Raw genomic sequence first — 18,139 nt, 5'->3', positions numbered from 1 at the left:
GTTTATAAATACTCCATAAACAAATTTTTTAAAGAAAACATCGACTCTGGCCCATCAACATCAGGCAAAAAAAAACTTCTGACTCCTTGGAAAGCACTTCAGGTATTAATTACAACTTATGCAAATTAATAAGGATTTTACAATAGGGCTGTACAGGATCTTGAGCATATGCTCTTGCATTTGTAAATTGGCAACAATAAAATGCAGATGTCATGACAGCAAGCATAAAACTACAAATGCAATTCCAACTGCAAATCTAAGACCATTTCCACAACATCCTGAACAGCCCTATTGTATTTTTTTACTTAAAACTTTTTCAGAAATTATATAATTATGTTGATTTTATTATCTTTTTAGAAGTCCTTGATTTCGGGCCATCAACTTCTAAAAAGAAGAAGTCTCATCTAGAGGCTTATATACAAAAAAAGAAGAAGTCGGGCGAAAACCTTGAAAATTAGCTGGAGGAAAATCTAAGGAAGAAAGAGGAGAGAGCTCAAGAAAAGGCGAAGATAGAGTAGGAAAAAATTGATATCTTGAAGTCGATGGTGGATATTTTAAAAAAGTAATTTGTGTATTTCTTTGTGGTACGTCGTAAAGATATACTTCTTTTCCAAAAATATGTTATATCAACTTACAGTTTTTGTTCGTTGCAGGTATTTTGGAAGTGGATTTTAATTATTGTTATCTTTTTTAAAGTCATAATACATACTTTATATATTATTATTATTTTTTTTAATTAAACAGTATGCCTTATATGAAAAAATTAAATATTTGGAAGTGCATACATACAAATAAACATTGTTTCTTGACTAAATCTATGGATTTGGGTGACGAAGTTGTATTTCTTGACATATTGGATTCCTCACAAGATTTCCCCTAGCAACTTCACCCTGAGATGTTAAGTCGTGTGAGGTTTCTTCAGATATATCTGAAATAAAGTTTAGATCGTCTTCGTCTGCTCTGTTATGCAGAACGAAACAGGCTCTAACGAAGTGGCAAAGTTTTTCCATGCCCCGGAGCTTGCAATAGTACAATTGGCGGAACCTTTGCTTCAATAAGCCAAAGGAGTGTTCAATGGCGATGCGCCCAGAGCTTAGTTTTATATTGAAATACTTTTGAGCATTTGTTAAATGCGCATTATCTCTATATGGTGGTATCACATATTTGTTACAAGGATATGCCGAATTGCCCAAAGGTAATAATCTGAAATAAACATATTTTTTTAAGTTTAATTCATTTTTCGCACGTTCACATGAATATTACCTCCACAATAAGAAGGCAAGTTATCATAAAGTGTCGAATTTTGGAAGACCCAACTATCGTTATTGGAACCAGGTTATCCAACGAAAATGTTAATAGATTTTCTCTCTTCGTTGCATACCGCTTGCAAACAAATCGACATAATCCCCTTCATATTGATGCAGTCATCCTTTGATTTTTTTGGCGGATCTATCCAAATATGCGTTCCGTCGGTAAAAAAATACCTTGATTCTCTTTTTTGTTCTGCAGTAGGCCATTTAATCACATTTGGACTCAATGAGCTGATGAACTTTGTTACTCTGTTAATAACATTACATACAGATGACAGACATAAATTAAACCGGTCACCCAAATCCCTATAGCTGCATGCTTCGTGGCCAGCAAACCACAGAAAAACAAGCAAGTTAGTCCTTGGTGTCTGCTCTTAGATTTTGATAAAGTTCCAAAAGAGAGAATCGGTGAGCAAGGCTTTCAAATAAATTTATGGAAATCCGGAAATGAGTGCGGAACTCTTCCTCAGTGTAAGTCGGCACAGTCAACTCTAAGAAGTTCTGCACACAATTTCGCCGACTTCTTTGTTTTAGAAGTACCAAAATATCGTCGGATCTTATTTTTTCAATCATCACTTTCCGATGAAGACGACTGCATCAGCATCGAAATTGCAGTGACAATTAACTTCTTCTTTTCGTTCGCGCCAACGCCACCAACTTACGTAAACATAAAAATTTCTATGAACATAAAAATGCACACATAAAACACTAAAATATATGCGATATTTAAAATTTCGTCCTGATTAACGCCATCTTCCGCCACTGCGCCTGAAGGTAAGAGCTCCATAGTTCTGCTTTCGCATGCGGCCACTTTTTAGTTAGTATATTCCAGTAATTAGCTTAATATACCTTTGTTTTACGATTATTTATTCACCCTTTCTATTTTTGAATTAATTTAATCACAAAAATAAATACATTTAAAACTCCTTTAAAGCGAATAGTAGCAATCAGCTGTTTTTCGTACCGGCAAATTCTTACAAGTAAAAATTTATCCAGTAAAATCCAGTAAAAACTTGCAACTTCAACTGTCATTTTACGCTCTCTCAATTTCCCCTACTTTGCTAGTTTTTGCGTACGAAAACGCCAAAACATGAAAATTCGTAAAAACGTTTACTGGATTTTACTGGAAATGAGTAAAAAACGCAACTATTGAGTTCAACAAGAAAATTACCAAAACTTAACTATCAGTAAGTGGCAAAATGACGTAAGTTTTTACTAGTTTTGCGTTAAATAAATTTTTCTGATAATTTTCTCTTCCTCTCAATTTTTCTTATACGCTCTCGCTGCAAGTAGATACGTAGAACAGTTATTGAGTGGACCTAGTCTATGAGTTAAAAAAACATCCATTTATAAAGTCTAATGGCCTTATTCATACAAAATTTAAATAGCTTTATAAAATGACGTTTCCATTCATTTTTCAGTTCATAAACCCGTTTTTATCTACAGCTTTATTTTTGTATGAATGAGGCCATACGATTTTTTGAAGAAGCAGCATAATCACGCACATTCTTTACACAACAGAGGGCAAAATAGAAAAGCTCATCTGTATAGAAACTTCATTATTTATACAACAGGGGGCAAAGTAGTAGAAAAGCTCGTCTCAGGAATGTAATAGATTCGTTAAACTTTTTTCCGTCATGCGCAATCAATATTAAATGTTACGAGATAAATTGGAATTGTCAGAAATGACATTCGGACACTAGAGAGAAATGAAAACATTTCGCTCAACCCCCAATATTTTTTGTTGTCAGTGCCGTAACTACCCCCAAAAAAGCAAACATCGAATGTTACAAAATAATGATATATGTAGTATATACATAAATATGTATGCACATAACTATGTAGATTAAATACCACTTTTTGCAGGATAATACTAATAATTTTGTTTACGTTTGTTTGCGCTTATGACAAAATATTGCTTTCTCAAAATAAAAGAACTGGAAAAGGAAAAGGACTGGACTGAGTACCTCCTGTTCAGAGATGCCAACTGGGGGAGAATTCTATTGTTTTGGTGGAATAGGAATTTTGTGAGGAAAACTGGGAATGATTTAAAATTTTGGATGAATTCGATATGCAGACCATTTTGACCAACAATTTTTATGACGAATAATGTCACATATGGGTGTTTCCATACAGCCATACGCGGCGTTCGTACGCTTATGGAGTAACATAAATCTCTCAAAATACGGTACCTTTACAATAGTTAAATTTTTTAAAATAAATTATCTCTGGTTTGTTTTTATTAAACCGTTTCGCGTTTTAAAAACCTTTTTCTGTCACCTGAATACGAAATTTAAAGTTATAAAGCCGTTCGAACTCATTTGCTTGCATTTTCGGTTTACATTTTCATGGAAAGACCAATATGTAAAACAAATTTTTGAAGTAAAACTTCCTTAGCGGCGGTTGGTTGGTTGGGAGTAAATTGGCAAATTCAACGGAAATTGCACTCGGAAATGGTGCAACGGAAATTATGCAACGGAAATAGTGCAATGGAAATGGTTGGGACGGAAGCAAGTGCTTCTTGAATGTATGTACATATGATATAAATTTAACAAAAACTTGGTAATAAAAGGTTAAGGAATAACACTTACAAAAAGACCAATACAGGAATGAAAGTAAAGGTACATAGATAAAGAAAGGGTACGTACATAGATAAAGAAAGGGATAAAGGCATAGGTAAAAATAAAAACAAAAACAAGGATGCGAAAAGATAAAGGCAAAAATGAAGACCAAGGTAAATTTAAACCTTCACTTATATATGGGCAAAGGTGAAGGGGAATATGTAGATGAAGAAAATGATAAACATAAAAGTAAAAAAAGATAAATATAAAGAAAAAGATGAGGATGAGGATACCGATAAAAGTAAAGATGAAGGAAGAGGAAGAAAGATTAAAATAAAGGTAATTATAGAGACAAGGATATAGATAGAGGCACATAGACTCAATATGGGAACTATTTTGGGATTCTAGAGATATTCGGGATTTTCGGGACTTATCGATATAATAAACAATGTTTTTATGCGTTTTTTAATCGGTATAGTTATCGATTTGGTTATCGATTCTTTATCGATTTTGTTATCGGTTATTTGTCGATTTCTTATCGATTATTTAGCTATTTCGCTATCGATTTGGTTATCGATTATTTACCAATTGTTTATCGATTGTGTTATCGATATTTATATCGACTTTGTTATCGACATTTTTATCGATTTTCTAATCGATGTGTGATTTTGTTGATATTTTTATCGATTTTCTAATCGATTTTGCTGCCAATATTATTATCAATTTCGCTATCGAAATTTGTTATCGATATTTGTATCAGTTTTGTTATCGATATAATCGAACGAACAGAAAAAAGACATAAAATATAACCTTAAGCAAAAGCAGATGTACTTTTTTAATAATTTTTAAAGTTTTATGTACATTCTAAGTATAAGCATGTTTTTAAGGAATGCCGAAACAAGATACACCAGTGATGAATTTGATTAACTTGACTTGATGACTTTTTAAATAATTTTAAATTTAAGTGTCAAAGCAGTTAGTTAGTCATAACTTATTACGTTTATATTAACTTTATATAACTTACAATAGAACATAACATTTATAAAAATATTATTTATTTGATTTTATAATATAAAAGGAGTTTTAAAAAATAATGTACATTATTTTAACGCATCTCTCAATTCTTTATTGATGGAGTTAATCAATTTGTGCACTAAACGGCTCAATTGTACTTTTTTGGTTAATTTCGGAAGCTTAAAATACATTGACATTTTTGATACAATTTTGTCAAAATAGGGCACCTCAACACAATTCTGTTGAAATTTATACTTGGAATTTCGAATTTTTGTCGACCAAAATATCTTCATCTGTTTCTACCTCATATAAATAAATGTGTGGTGTTTATTGAAAACAAGATACCTGCTAAAATCAACAAAGTTGATTTCATAATTGGTCTATTAAATAACTTTTCCAGTAAATACTTGCAGCGAGAGCGTAAAAAAATAGAGAAAAAATTGAGAGGAAGAGAAAATTATCAGAGTAAGTTGTTTAACGCAAAACTTGTAAAAATATACAACTTACGCCAGTTTGAAACTTTCTGATGGTTAAGTTTTGGCGAGCAATTTTGGAGAATATTTACCATCGTCTTAAATATCAAAGAATCTACATTATAATTCAATTGTATATCCACATTTTTTATTCGCTTGTTTTGTTTTGAGTATGTTTTCGTCAAATCTTTCTCTAAAACCCTAGGGGTATTCTGGAAATCGTGCAAAGCCATTGCACGTCCCGCGGATTGCATGAATTGCATAACTTGCAAACACACAACAACAGAATATATGGGAAACAACATTTCCTATCGCTGCAAAATATGCAACGTCGAAATCTATGTATATATTTTGCAAAATAACAAAAAGATAAATGCGACCCTGTGCTAGTTGTTGGAATTGCTACATATTTCTTTCATTCCTCTCATCTCGCTCACTTCATTTTTTTTTTGCTGTCCCTTGTTTTTGTATTTGATACATGCTTTCGCTGCTTGCTACCCATGCATTCTTCCACTTTGCAATGGGGTGCCCTCGTACTCTTCGAAATTAGAAATAGTATTTTTGCTTTTCGTGCAAGACTTTGAGAATACCCCTACTGTGTTTGCATTTGAATTTGAAATATGACTGATTTTTTAACTAGTATTAATTTTACTTGCAAGAATTTCCTCCTCTCTTTCGGGTTGTTAGCTCTTGAATTCGCTCTCTTGCTAACTTTTTGGGTTATTGAACGCATTTCCACTAAAAACTTGCACGTACTGGTAACAATTCGTAACCATTTTTTTAAATTGAACGGAATAAACAGTAAACAAAATTTATAATTAGTTAGTATGTACTACATCGAATATAAAGTACATATTTATGTGTGTTTAACTTCCTTATTTCTATAAAAGTAAATTTTTTGAAAAATATTTTTATGAAACTTCAATTGTATTAAATGCAACTATTTTTTGTAACTATTTTTTTTATAAAAATATTTGTATGCTTTTGTTGATTAACTTGATATATTCTTAATGAAGTCTTCTTCTTATATAAAGTCTTAAACTTTATAAAACTCGTAGTTTACGAGGCGGCTACGGGAATTCCCCCTTTGCAAATATGTTATTAGGTGCGTAAAGTGACTATTTGACATGTTAACCACGGTTTTGTGAATACATTTTTGTTTCGTGGTAATCTAAAATATAAAAAACCAAGTTTAACAGTGTGTGGATGAAATTCATTCATATATTATATTTTTAATTTGCTTTCAATATTTTATCATACATTTTAGTATAAAATTCTTGGCCCCTCGGTAAAAAAAAAAAATGTATTTTCGTTACCCCGTCTCAATGGTTCCCTATTCCACAAATTTAATGGTAAATAATTATAGTGGAAGCTCATATTTGGTTAGTTCATTTAGAAAAACGTTCAAATGTTTTGAGGAAAATAAGTTTTTTTGCTAACTTGGTATTGAGTTTGGTTTATACGGGGTATTGCGCGCAAAGCGACGATATAAACATTGTTATAGCCTTTTAAATGTTGGCACTTTTTTGGCTGATTTAGTACATTTTTTGGCCATTTGGCACAGTTAAAAAGCTCGTTTATCATCCCTGAGACACATACATGAATATTTTATATCGCTAGCTTAGAGTGAAAAAGTTGCAAATTTTTGTGAAAACTCATATTTTTATATAAGAATACAAATAAAGAATGCATCGTTTCTAAAAGGATTAAGATACTTGTCTTAGTTGTAATCAATTGATTAATTTAAATTGTACTCACTTAATTACTTTGTTAGTAAAGCCATGAAGAGCAGAGGAGTCTATCTATAAAAGAAATTTTTTTAATAAAAATAATAATCATCCACAAAAAATAGATGCAGTCTTTTACTAAAAAGAATAATAAAAGGGCGTGCCTCGGGCTATTACCGTTTCGATTCTAGTGGTGTATTTTTAGGTGCATCACCATTTTTTTTTTGAAAATCAGTTAGGCTACTCTGGCCTCAATATGAACAAAGAAAAAAGTCAATATTAATAATTTCCCAAATTACTGGATTACTACAGTCATTTCAAACATGTAATCATATTCTTTAATGATTAAGTAAATTATTGTCCCAAGTCTACCCATCCCTGAGCAGATTTAAGATCGCCAACTCATTCCAACAAAGTTCTAACTTGTCTCAGCTCTTCGTGACTGTACAGCTGTTTTGGTTTTACGCATCACGGTACTTTAATTAAAAATATAAGGACTTTCTAGTACCGCTCCTCGTCAAACTGTCTGAGCTCGCATTAAGGATTTTCGCTCTAGTTGCATTTTTTTGATCTGCGACTTTTAATTTCAAAATATGTAACAATAGTTTTTTTTATTAGGATAATCATGTGCTTAAAATACTTATTGAAAGAGAATCATTTGGGGTAAATACCGTTCAAAATTAGGTATTTCTCAGGACTTTGGCGAGAACCGGCCGTGACAGAGTTGGCATCCCTGCTACTGTTCGCCTGCGTTTGGCGCATTTGTGTCCTCTTCTATATGGGTCCTGAATGTATGCACGTGTGCAAAAGCCCACCCGCACCACACGCCAACGCTTTTACTCTCAATACACGCAATCTCCAATCTCTACGGAAAAAGTCTAATGAAAAGTCATGAAGAATTCATAATTGTAGGCTTAGCATCTCGACGCAGACACAGAATCAGTGAGTAATTGCTTAAACCTAAAATTTTCGGCAAAGCCAGTGCTCTATCGTTTTATACTATCTTAGGGCATTGGAAAATTAGTTTTTAAAAGTTACCGTAGGAAAATTGTTGTATAATTTAAGGCGCAGCCAAGTTTTTTTAAGTTTTTCCAATAGTGATCGGCGGTGTTTGTGTATAGCGAAATAGTGCATGAATACAGAAATCGGACAGCAATATAAGTTTGATTCGCTTTTGAGGAATCATTGCAATAAATACGTGGTTTCTTTACCAGCAAGCTTCGGTTTAGATATAAATTGCAGTGATTTTCAGTGGGATTGTGAAATAAGTGGACATCGAAAGTAATAGCAAAAACTCAATGAAAAAATAAACGAGTGTATAGTAAATGATATTTTTATTTCGTGTTTGTGCCATTTTATTTTAATTACGAAGAAAAAATTAGGAAGGGAAGGTGTAAGGGAAAAGTAAGAAAATTTATACACACATAATCGAAAGTTGGTGTGGGGAAAATGTGTAGCACAACACCCTGCGTTGCCCTGTGATAAAGGGATGTTCCAAAAAGAGATTTCTAGTGAATACTTAGGGAAAGCACAATCAGAAGAGAGACAAGCTAAGAGAGAATTCCTTAAGTGATGTGTATTTTTAAATGTGTAAATATTGATATCTTGTAAGTGGGGGAAGTGTAGAGCTAATAAATAAATTTCAAAACAATGAAAGAACAATTGTTAATGGAGAAAAAATTAGTTGAACGTTGTATAATGTTAAAACTTATAGTAAATTTGTGTAATAAAACTTTCTTAAAAACCTAGATGTACTAAAGTCTACAGTTTAAAAAAATTTAATTGAAAATCTAAGGCGGTAATGCCGTAACTATGATAAAATTAAAATGCTTAATTACTCCATGCGACAAAAAAAAACAAATTGAAAGATATGATTAGTTAAAAAATTATTTAAAACCTTAACAGCCAATTTCACGAAAGCAATTTAACTGAAAAATGATGTAGGCTGTAAGTGCAACGTAGAATAATAAAGTGGCTACCAAACGAAAAAAATTCTGTAGAATAAAAAAACTGTTTGCTTCACATGGACGAATAAGTGCTGAAAATGCCCTTTTAATTCACGTTATTTTTCAAGAAAATAAAGTTAGAATGAGAAAATCCGAGGATGTGGTCGTGTATAACATAACATAAAGTGCTTTCAAAAATTCATACATATTTCGAATTTTATGGATATTTAAGGATACAATTTTAAGATGACATTTTCAATTCAAAATTTAAACTTTTTACTACATACTACCTACAGAATTGTTTCCTTTATCTGATACTGAATTTATTTTAAATACAGTGGTGGGAACATAAATGGGGACGCGACGTTTTAACAAATTTTCCCAATTTTCTTTTTTATATTTAATACTTATTATTTTGTTATAAAAGTATAGCTGAGTTTCTAACAAAAACCATATAAATTGATACTTCAAACTTTGCGCAAAAATTAGAAAAACTCTGCAAAATTGCCCAATAAATTTTTGTATAATAAAGTTTATGTTTTAGGTTCCAAAAAAAATTGCCTTGATTTTTGCCAAATTTTTCACGGCAATTTTTTTATGCAAAAAGCTTCATATTACAGTCAGAAAAAAATTTATAAAAAATCAGCGCGATTTTTTTTAGCAACTTCAAACTTGTATTTGATTGTACTAGAATTTAATGGGCTATAAAACTGCATCCTAAAAACTCTACAAAGTCTGTTTAAAAACTGAAAATTCAAATTAAATCTTGCAGAATTTTTATAATTTTTGCACAAAATTTGAAATGTGAATTTCTATGATTTTTGTTAGATAATGAGCTATGCTTTTATAAAAAAAAAATAATAAGTATTCAATGAACAAAAGAAAGAAGAAAAATTTGCTAAAATATCGCGTCTCCATTTTTTCCACCACTGTTCCTTTTTGCATTAAGTAATCATGTCTTTAAAATTTCAAAGTCATTTTAAGAAACCATCTGACCTCAGATAAAAACTAAAAACAAAGTATTATTATTTTTGTTCCCTACTTTCGCGTATGTGTTATTTTTTGTGTGTGTAGACTTGACTGTCGATGAAATACTAAATATGTACAAAATCTGCATACATATGTACATAAAATTCAAATAATTAATTTTGATAACTTTTAAGTTAACATTATAGTTTTATTAATGCACGAATAATAATTACATCATATATTTTCCATTTAAGGCTACACCTTAACATATCAGAAAACATATCAGGCTTTCTAAAAGCAACAAACCAGAAAATAAAATCAATTAAAGTGAACATACTAGCTAAGACAAAAAAAATAAAACTTAAAAAGTTAAGTTTCCGAGAGGAAATAACTAAACATATCACCCATTTTGAGCTTTATCTATGAAACATTTCAATTATAAACCTTAAATGGAAAATTGTAAAAGCTGCATTTAACTAACGCTTTTGTGAGTGAAAAAGTCGAAAACCCATTTAAAACTTTATTCAACTAAAAAGTAGTGCTACTAAACAACGAAAAACGCCACATCGTTTTGAAGTACGGAGCAAAAAATTGTGAGTAAAAGCAAATATTTTTATTAACAGTTGCTTACAGAATGATACTAAAAAAATTCTAAAGCTAAATTTAAAAAATATCAACCATTACATACAGGTCTATTCTGGTTGCAACCAAACATTTGGTAAACCGGCAAATTTTGTTACCAAACAAAACCGCAATTCTACGAACCTTGGTAGCGTATTAATTTATTCAGCAATTCAACTATGAAGTTTTGTATAAATTTGGGTGTTGCATATTTCACGGGGAAATATTTTGTTACCTATTTATGAGATGGTAGGCATAGGGTAACACTGCGCTGTGCGGAGCAATTGCACTAACACCGTAGTCGGAGTAGCCGCGCCATCACTAATATATGAAAAGCGCTAGCGCCATTAACACCAAAAAAACACATGACACACACAATTCGCCTTAGTTCTTTCAAAAATTACACGTATTTAGTTTTTGCTTTTGAGTGGTGAGATCGCCAGAAACTTATGTATTTTGGCATACCTAAAGATTTTACTCAAGAATGATGAGAATATCGTGGCATTTACTACGTTCCTAGGAATTAACTTCGGTTGGCGTTGCTCAGCGCCGACACTTAAAACATGATACCACTGTGTGGTGTGTTGCACTATAAGACGATTGGCACTGTGGTGACACTCAGATGGCACCGTGTTCAAATCAGTACACCGCGCTATTGCGCTGAGCTAGTGCGCTGACACCACAGGTGGCTCCGGCGTTATTAAGCTAGCGCCATAAAAATTGCGCTATTAACCATGGCGATGAGATGGTAACGAAATTTTCCGGTTACAAGAGTGCACAGAATACGAAAAAGGTTTAAAAATACCGGTAACAAATATGTACCAGTAACCAAATTTTTGTTACAAACGCAGAATATGCCTGTTAATACCTACGACACCAATCCTTTGCCACTTTACCAGTCTGTTTTGGATCGTTCTCTTGTTGCATGATGCATTTAAGAGGAATTCCTATTTCAGTGGCATTGGTTTGTAAATTATTGACATTCAGATATTTGTCGATAACCTTTTGTATTAGACGTTTCTACTAACAAGTTGATAGATGATCCGCCATGTTTCGGTGTTTTCCTTGCATACCTTGGACCATATTCCATGTTAGGTGGACGTCTTAAATATTCTTTTGAGCATTTTCCACCACAGAGAATAATTTTGCCCTCATCGGTCCATAAAAGGTTTCTGCACTTTTGGAGTGGCTATAACACGTGATCGTTTGCAAATTTTAGTATTTTATTAATGTGTCTCGTAAATATCTAATGATGGAGTGGCCGCTGCTGATGAATTGGCTCTGCTAGTCCTTAATATGATTTTCACAATTAACACTTAAACAACACAAAACTTATGTGTCATATGTTTTTATTTCCAGTAAGCCAGAAATATGGAATAAAATCGACTTAACAAAAGTTGAATGTAGGTGATCTTAGAGCTCTATATATTAAAATATATACATATTTTGACACATATGTACATATGTATATTGGGCACAGAATTTATTTTGAAGAGTTAAGTACCGTGTATTGGAAACTGATAATCCAGAACATCACTACATTTGTATGTAATGATAACACAAAAATTATCTTAATATGTACAACATACTTAACGCTATATAAAGTTATTAAAAAATGGGAATGAAGCAAAAGGGTTAATCCAGAACTAGTAACTGTATTAGTGTGAATGACCCAATCATCATTACCTTGAATATTTTAGCTAATTAAAAGATTACAAAAAACGAGCGATGCATCAACTTTGTTTCTGATGCGCTGACTACTCTAGCGATGCGTTTTGATAACTCTTCGGATGCGTTTTGGAAAAGTATACATTCAGGCAAATTCCGCGTTGCGGAATATTATACTTTGTACTGATGCAAAGCAATGGACGTTTTGAAAGTCAGCCTACCCTGTAGGGAAACCCCGAACTGGTGAACCAAATTTGTAGTTCCGTACTAGATCTATATCGCCAAAAGCGAACCAGCCCGATAGTAAATAGATCGCCACCAGTTCAAAAGCAGCGATATGCGGTACTTAAAAAAAAAAAAAACAATTTTAGAAATCTATATCTAAAATGACGAATTTAGAACTGGTTCAAAACTATAGAAAAAGGGATGCAGAACGAACTCTGGCGAATTTTTAACTAGTTCGAAACTACTGAAAAAGGGATGCAGCGGGGGGCTTGTTTACTTTAAATAGATTTTTGCTTGGCGGGTTTTTCGTTCAAATACGCTTTCAGTCTGCACGTCGCAGATGCTTTTTTATAGTTTGGTAATACAAAACTAAAATTTGTGTTAACATCTTAACATTTTGGGACCTTCTGGAATATAACCAATAACAGTCAGCACCTCTGCAAATTCAACTACAGCCAAAGGTATGTAAACGTGTTTTCAAATCCAAAATTTAATTTACATTCATTCAAACAAATTTGATTTCAGATTGAAAATACATTTCTCTGCAAATAATTAAAAATTGCTACCATGGTAGCCCAAAAAGAAAACATCTTGTTACTTTTTTTGTTTACAACTGGTTCGGAACTATAGAAATTGGGGTTCAAAGCGAACTAGATCTGGTTCGGAACTTTAGAAAAGGTAATGCAGCGGGGGACAATATCCAATTCCTATGACATCGCCGTGTTAAATTCGCCAGTTGTTTGCATGCAAAAGAGATTTATCGCGAACTAGTAGTGGTTCTAAATGTACTAGAAGCGCACCAGTTCAAAACTAAAGATTTTCCCCACAGGGCTTCTATGTGTTCAGCACAAAAGCTTCATTTAGTAGTTTGCCGAAGAGTGTTGCCAGAACTTTTTGGACGAACCGGCTAAATTGGCAAGTAAAACCGGCTAAAAACGGCTAAAATGTTTCAACTAAGTTTCACATGTTTTATTTAAATAAATCACAAGTAAAAAGACTATTTCTTGGAGAGAAGTTACAAATTCGAGCCGGAAAAAATTTTGCCAGCAAAAATTTGCAATTAGGAAAAACATATGATTGTGGCGCATAGTTGGATTTTTTGTCGACGATAATTTGAATAAACAAGCTCGTTAAATTTAAAAATTTACAAACTGGAGCGATTTTAAAATGAAAAATGTGAGTTAATACTTGTTTACTTAATTAATTTAGTTAATTCCAATGATTTGAAAGGTACTGGGCAAAAAAAAACTGTATTCTAATCGGGATGCAATCTCAACCAGAGTCGATATAGTAAACCCGACAAAGAAATTGAAACGTATGTTGAAGAAAGTCGGACTGACAAAATTCTATATAAATGCAGAAAAAATTGCAAATTTGCTTTCGTACAGAAAATTTCATGTTTCTCTACATGACAGAAAATTTGGAAGCATTTTTTCTTACTATCTGATATTTAGAGTGATAATTCTCGCTGGATTTTCGACGAACAAACCTATTGTCTTCCCTACAAGGCCTATTCAGACTAACTGATTCTCAATACACTCAGATAGAAACCAATACCCAATGGGACTGAAAGTTAGCTGCTCCCCAAAGGAGCAAGTACGGAGCAGTACAAAAGCAAAGTAAAAAATAAATTTTTAAATTTCCAACAATGCTCAGAATCATTTTGAGTAGTTACATAAAATATTTTCTTTTGAAAAAAAGTTAATTTATGTGCAAACATGTATGTATGTATGTATGTATTTTCGTATGTATACCACATAGAAAAGAAAAAAAAACATGTTTATAATTGCACTTGATAAAACCATCAAATGGTTTACAAAAACGCCATTCTTTTATTAAAACAAAAATATAATATAAAAATAAAAATTTGCATGCATCGCTTTTTAAATGCTTTAGTTGAAGCGCTCACCAAGGGCTTCTTTGGGAGCAGCAAGGGAGCGCTTCTTTCTAATGACACACAATGTTAAAATACAATGAAGTATAAAATTTGGAAGGGAGCGCTTACTGCTGAATATGGGGCGCTCCAATAGAACTAATGGAGCGCTTCTGGCCCCGTTGGGATACACATAAAAAACGCTGTAAAAATTTCCCTTCAATTTTAAGGCAGTAAAACAACGACCTTAAGTTAACCTCAACCGAGGCCATATGTTGACAAGGGATGCAAAATCACAGTTACACAAAAGAACTAGTCAGATTTTGCAGAAATCCCTTCAACTCTGATTTAAATTATGATGCCAAAAGACTGCAGATCTCCCATTTAGATGACCGGTCATATGACCGGTCTCGTAGGATTCCCAGAGAGTTTTGCTTTACATAGAAATTTGTGCTCTTTTATTTTCATTCTGACTCACTTCAGTGTTGGTTCCTTTAATTCAAGTTGGTATTCGGTATGTGTATGTACATAGTGCTTGTTTATCCAAAATTTCAGATAATAAAGAGAAATATACAATTTGGATGTTGCTTGTTTTTGTAGACGTTTTTTTAAATTATGGCTTACTATTATAAAATCACATAACGCTGTTTGCAAGTAGACTACTCATTTGTGCAATACTAAAAAATTCAACTAACTTTCGTACAAATTTCGAACTTTTTGAAAATTCTAAGAAATCAATCGAAATTTTTAGCCATTTGAAACTTGTGCTTTATTCTACTAGAAATCAATTGGCTATAAAACTGCAAACTCAGATATTAATTAATAAACTCGAAATTTTAACGAAAATTTGTTGAATTTCTTTTTAAATTGCATAAATTAAGGCAGTGTCACTCGATTGGTACATTTGTACAGATTTGTAAATTTTTATACTGGGCTATTGTTAAAAAAAGTGGGACAATTTGTTTTGTAGTCAAAGGATTGGTACAATACAGTGATGTTCTATTGAAAAATTTCAATAAATCGATTTTCGTGATTGGGATAAACAAATATATTTTGTGTGTTCACACAATTGGGATACGATTTGCAGCAAATTTTGGCAAATACCCAATCGTGTGACACTGCCTTTAAACTTGTATTTATAAAGATGTTGGTAAAGAACGAACTACAAAAAACTAACCGAAATTAAATAACAACAAAAATGGTATTTTAAAACCTGTCAAAATTTGGTGCGGCTATAACTTTTTCGACTACTGTACATAAGTTGCCTATGATTACTCGGCCGTGCTATCATAGAAGCACAATGCCACTCATATTAGACTTACAAACAATTCCAAAATTTCAACCTTGTTTTTGTGAAAAATTTTATTTGTATCAGTATTTTTCTTGTAATTAAAATATGTTCAAATAAAAGTGAAACTAAAAAAAAATTTTGCCAGAACAATTCACATTTAGCCTGTTCCAGTACTCCAGGATTTAGACAAAAATAGTCCGGAGTAGCCATGGTGTGGAATACCAACCGTTTAGCAAAAAAAAAAAGAAAAAATGTTCTCATTAGAACTTTACATTCTAATTTCAGCCATGCCAAGATTATTTGGCACAAATAAAAATCAAGGCCAATAAAATAGGTTAAAGTTTAACAATGTTGTTTTTTATATTTACATACAATATTTCGGAAACTATTTGACCGATCACAAAAGTATTGATGCTAATTGAAAGATAATTTAAACATCTTTTACGCGACGTATATAGTATAACACTTTTTGAAACAAATTTTAAATAAACGCCATTAAAAAATATATATGTCTATTTTTTTTGTTTATTAGGTATATCTGGCTTAAAAATATAAAAAAGGAGAAAATTATGTGCCAGGTGAAAGACACCCTAATAACCTTTACTACATCATTAGTTTTTTAATACGTTATGTCGTTCAGAAGATATTAATATTTAAATACTTCAATAAAAAGAACTTTAACCATTGATATCCTCTTTATTTTTTAATTTCATGGTTGAAATCAGCAGAAAAAATTCTATTAAGCCACATTTTTGGTTTTTGCATAGCTAGATTGTTGATATTCTACACTTATTTATGTGCACGGAACAACCTCGTACTATTTCTTATAAAATCCTGCAGTACGGGAACAGGCGCCAAGTTGGTTGCATAATCAAAGACACAAACCGAGCTCGGAAGCTCGGGTTGCATTCGCTCTAACTCCAAATAAAAGTGGTGTTTGAGGCGACTTAAACGAAAATTATTTGTATGGCGAGGTGAAGAAATCACACGAAAGGGAGTCCCCTTGTCTGAAACCTCGTTTGGTATCAAACACCTCGGATAGGTCCTTCCCTATTCTGCCGGAGCTGGTGGTGTTGCTCAACGTCATTTTACACAGCCATATTAGTTTCGCGGGGATACCAAATTCAGACATCGCGGCATAAAGGCAACTTCTCTTCGTGCTGTCAAAAGCGGCTTTGAAATCGACAAATAGAGGGGGGTGTCGATCCTATTCTCGCGGGTCTTTTCCAAGATTTGGCGTATTGTGAATAACTGATCTATGGTGGATTTTCCAGGCATAACGCCACACTGATAAGGTCCAATCAGCTCGTTGACGGTGGGCTTCAGTCTTTCGCACAATACACTCGATAAGACCTTATAACCTATGCTTAGAAGGCTGATTCCGCGGTAGTTGGCGTGTATGGCGGGGTCGCCTTTCTTGTGGATTGGACAGAGCACACTTAAATTCCAGTCGTCGGGCATGCGTTCATCTGACCATATTCTGCATACGAGCTGATGCATGCACCTCATCAACTCCTCGCCACTGTACTTGAATAGCTCGGCTGGCAGGCTGTCAGCTCCAACAGCTTTGTTTTTTTCAGCCGCGTCATCGCTATTCGTACCTCGTCATAGTCAGGCGGTGGGACAGCTGATCCATTATCATCGACTGGGGTCTTGGGTTCGTCTTCTTCACTACTTTCAGCGCTGCTGCCATTCAGTAGGTTGTAAAAGTGTTCCCTCCACAACTTAAGTATATTCTGGACATCGGTCACTGGGTCGCCATTGTTGTTCTTACAGGAGTTCGCCCCGGTCTTGAAACCTTCCGTAAGTCGCCTAAACCTCTGGTAGAATTTTCGGGCGTTCTTCCTGTCGGCCAGCATCTCAAGCTCTGCGCACTCACGTATTTCACCCTCTTCTTATTGCGGCAAATACGTCTCGCTTCCTTCTTCAGTTCCCTATAAGGGTCCCATGGCTCGCGTGGTGCCCGATCGCCGCGTAGCCCTATAGGCGGCGTCTTTTTTCTCTGCGGCTTCTTGACATTCCTCATCGTACCAGTTGTTCTTTCGGGCTCGCTGAAATCCGACTACTTCTTCGGCGGCGGTACTTAATGATCGGGAAATGTGGCTCCACTGCTCGCGTATAACGGATTGTTGAAGAGTGCTCTCAGAGAGCAGGCGTGTGAGTCGAGTGGCGAATAAATTGGCCGTCTGTTGTGATTGCAGCTTTTCGGCATTAAGATTTCCTTGCATTGTTGGGCGCACATTTTTTGCTGCACAGAGGCGGATGCGTATCTTGGCTACAACAAGATAGTGGTCCGAGTCGATGTTTGGTTCTCGGAGTGTTCGTACGTCATGCCTTCCGTCTGTCACAACACGATCGATTTGGTTTCTCGTTTTTCGATCTGGAGACAGCCATATAGCTTGGTGGATGTTCTTATGCCGGAACCTAGTACTACATATTACCATGTTTCGGGACCGGCAAA

At 33.6% G+C, this 18,139-nt stretch overlaps 1 long non-coding RNA gene across 1 annotated transcript in view; it reads left to right on the top strand.

Moving 5' to 3' along the window:
* The first annotated feature begins 7,956 nt into the window (after positions 1–7,956).
* The window catches only part of LOC118746205, a 28,881-nt gene continuing 18,698 nt past the window's right edge, over positions 7,957–18,139 (top strand). The window contains exon 1 of the long non-coding RNA XR_004993808.1: positions 7,957–8,027. This is a non-coding gene — a long non-coding RNA (uncharacterized LOC118746205). The remainder of the gene's footprint in view (positions 8,028–18,139) is intronic.

Source organism: Rhagoletis pomonella, unplaced genomic scaffold (assembly GCF_013731165.1).
Source record: "Rhagoletis pomonella isolate Grant_MI unplaced genomic scaffold, Rhpom_1.0 Rhpom_scaffold_00001, whole genome shotgun sequence".
NCBI lineage: Eukaryota > Metazoa > Arthropoda > Insecta > Diptera > Tephritidae > Rhagoletis > Rhagoletis pomonella.
This window is presented reverse-complemented; position numbering and strand designations above follow the sequence as displayed.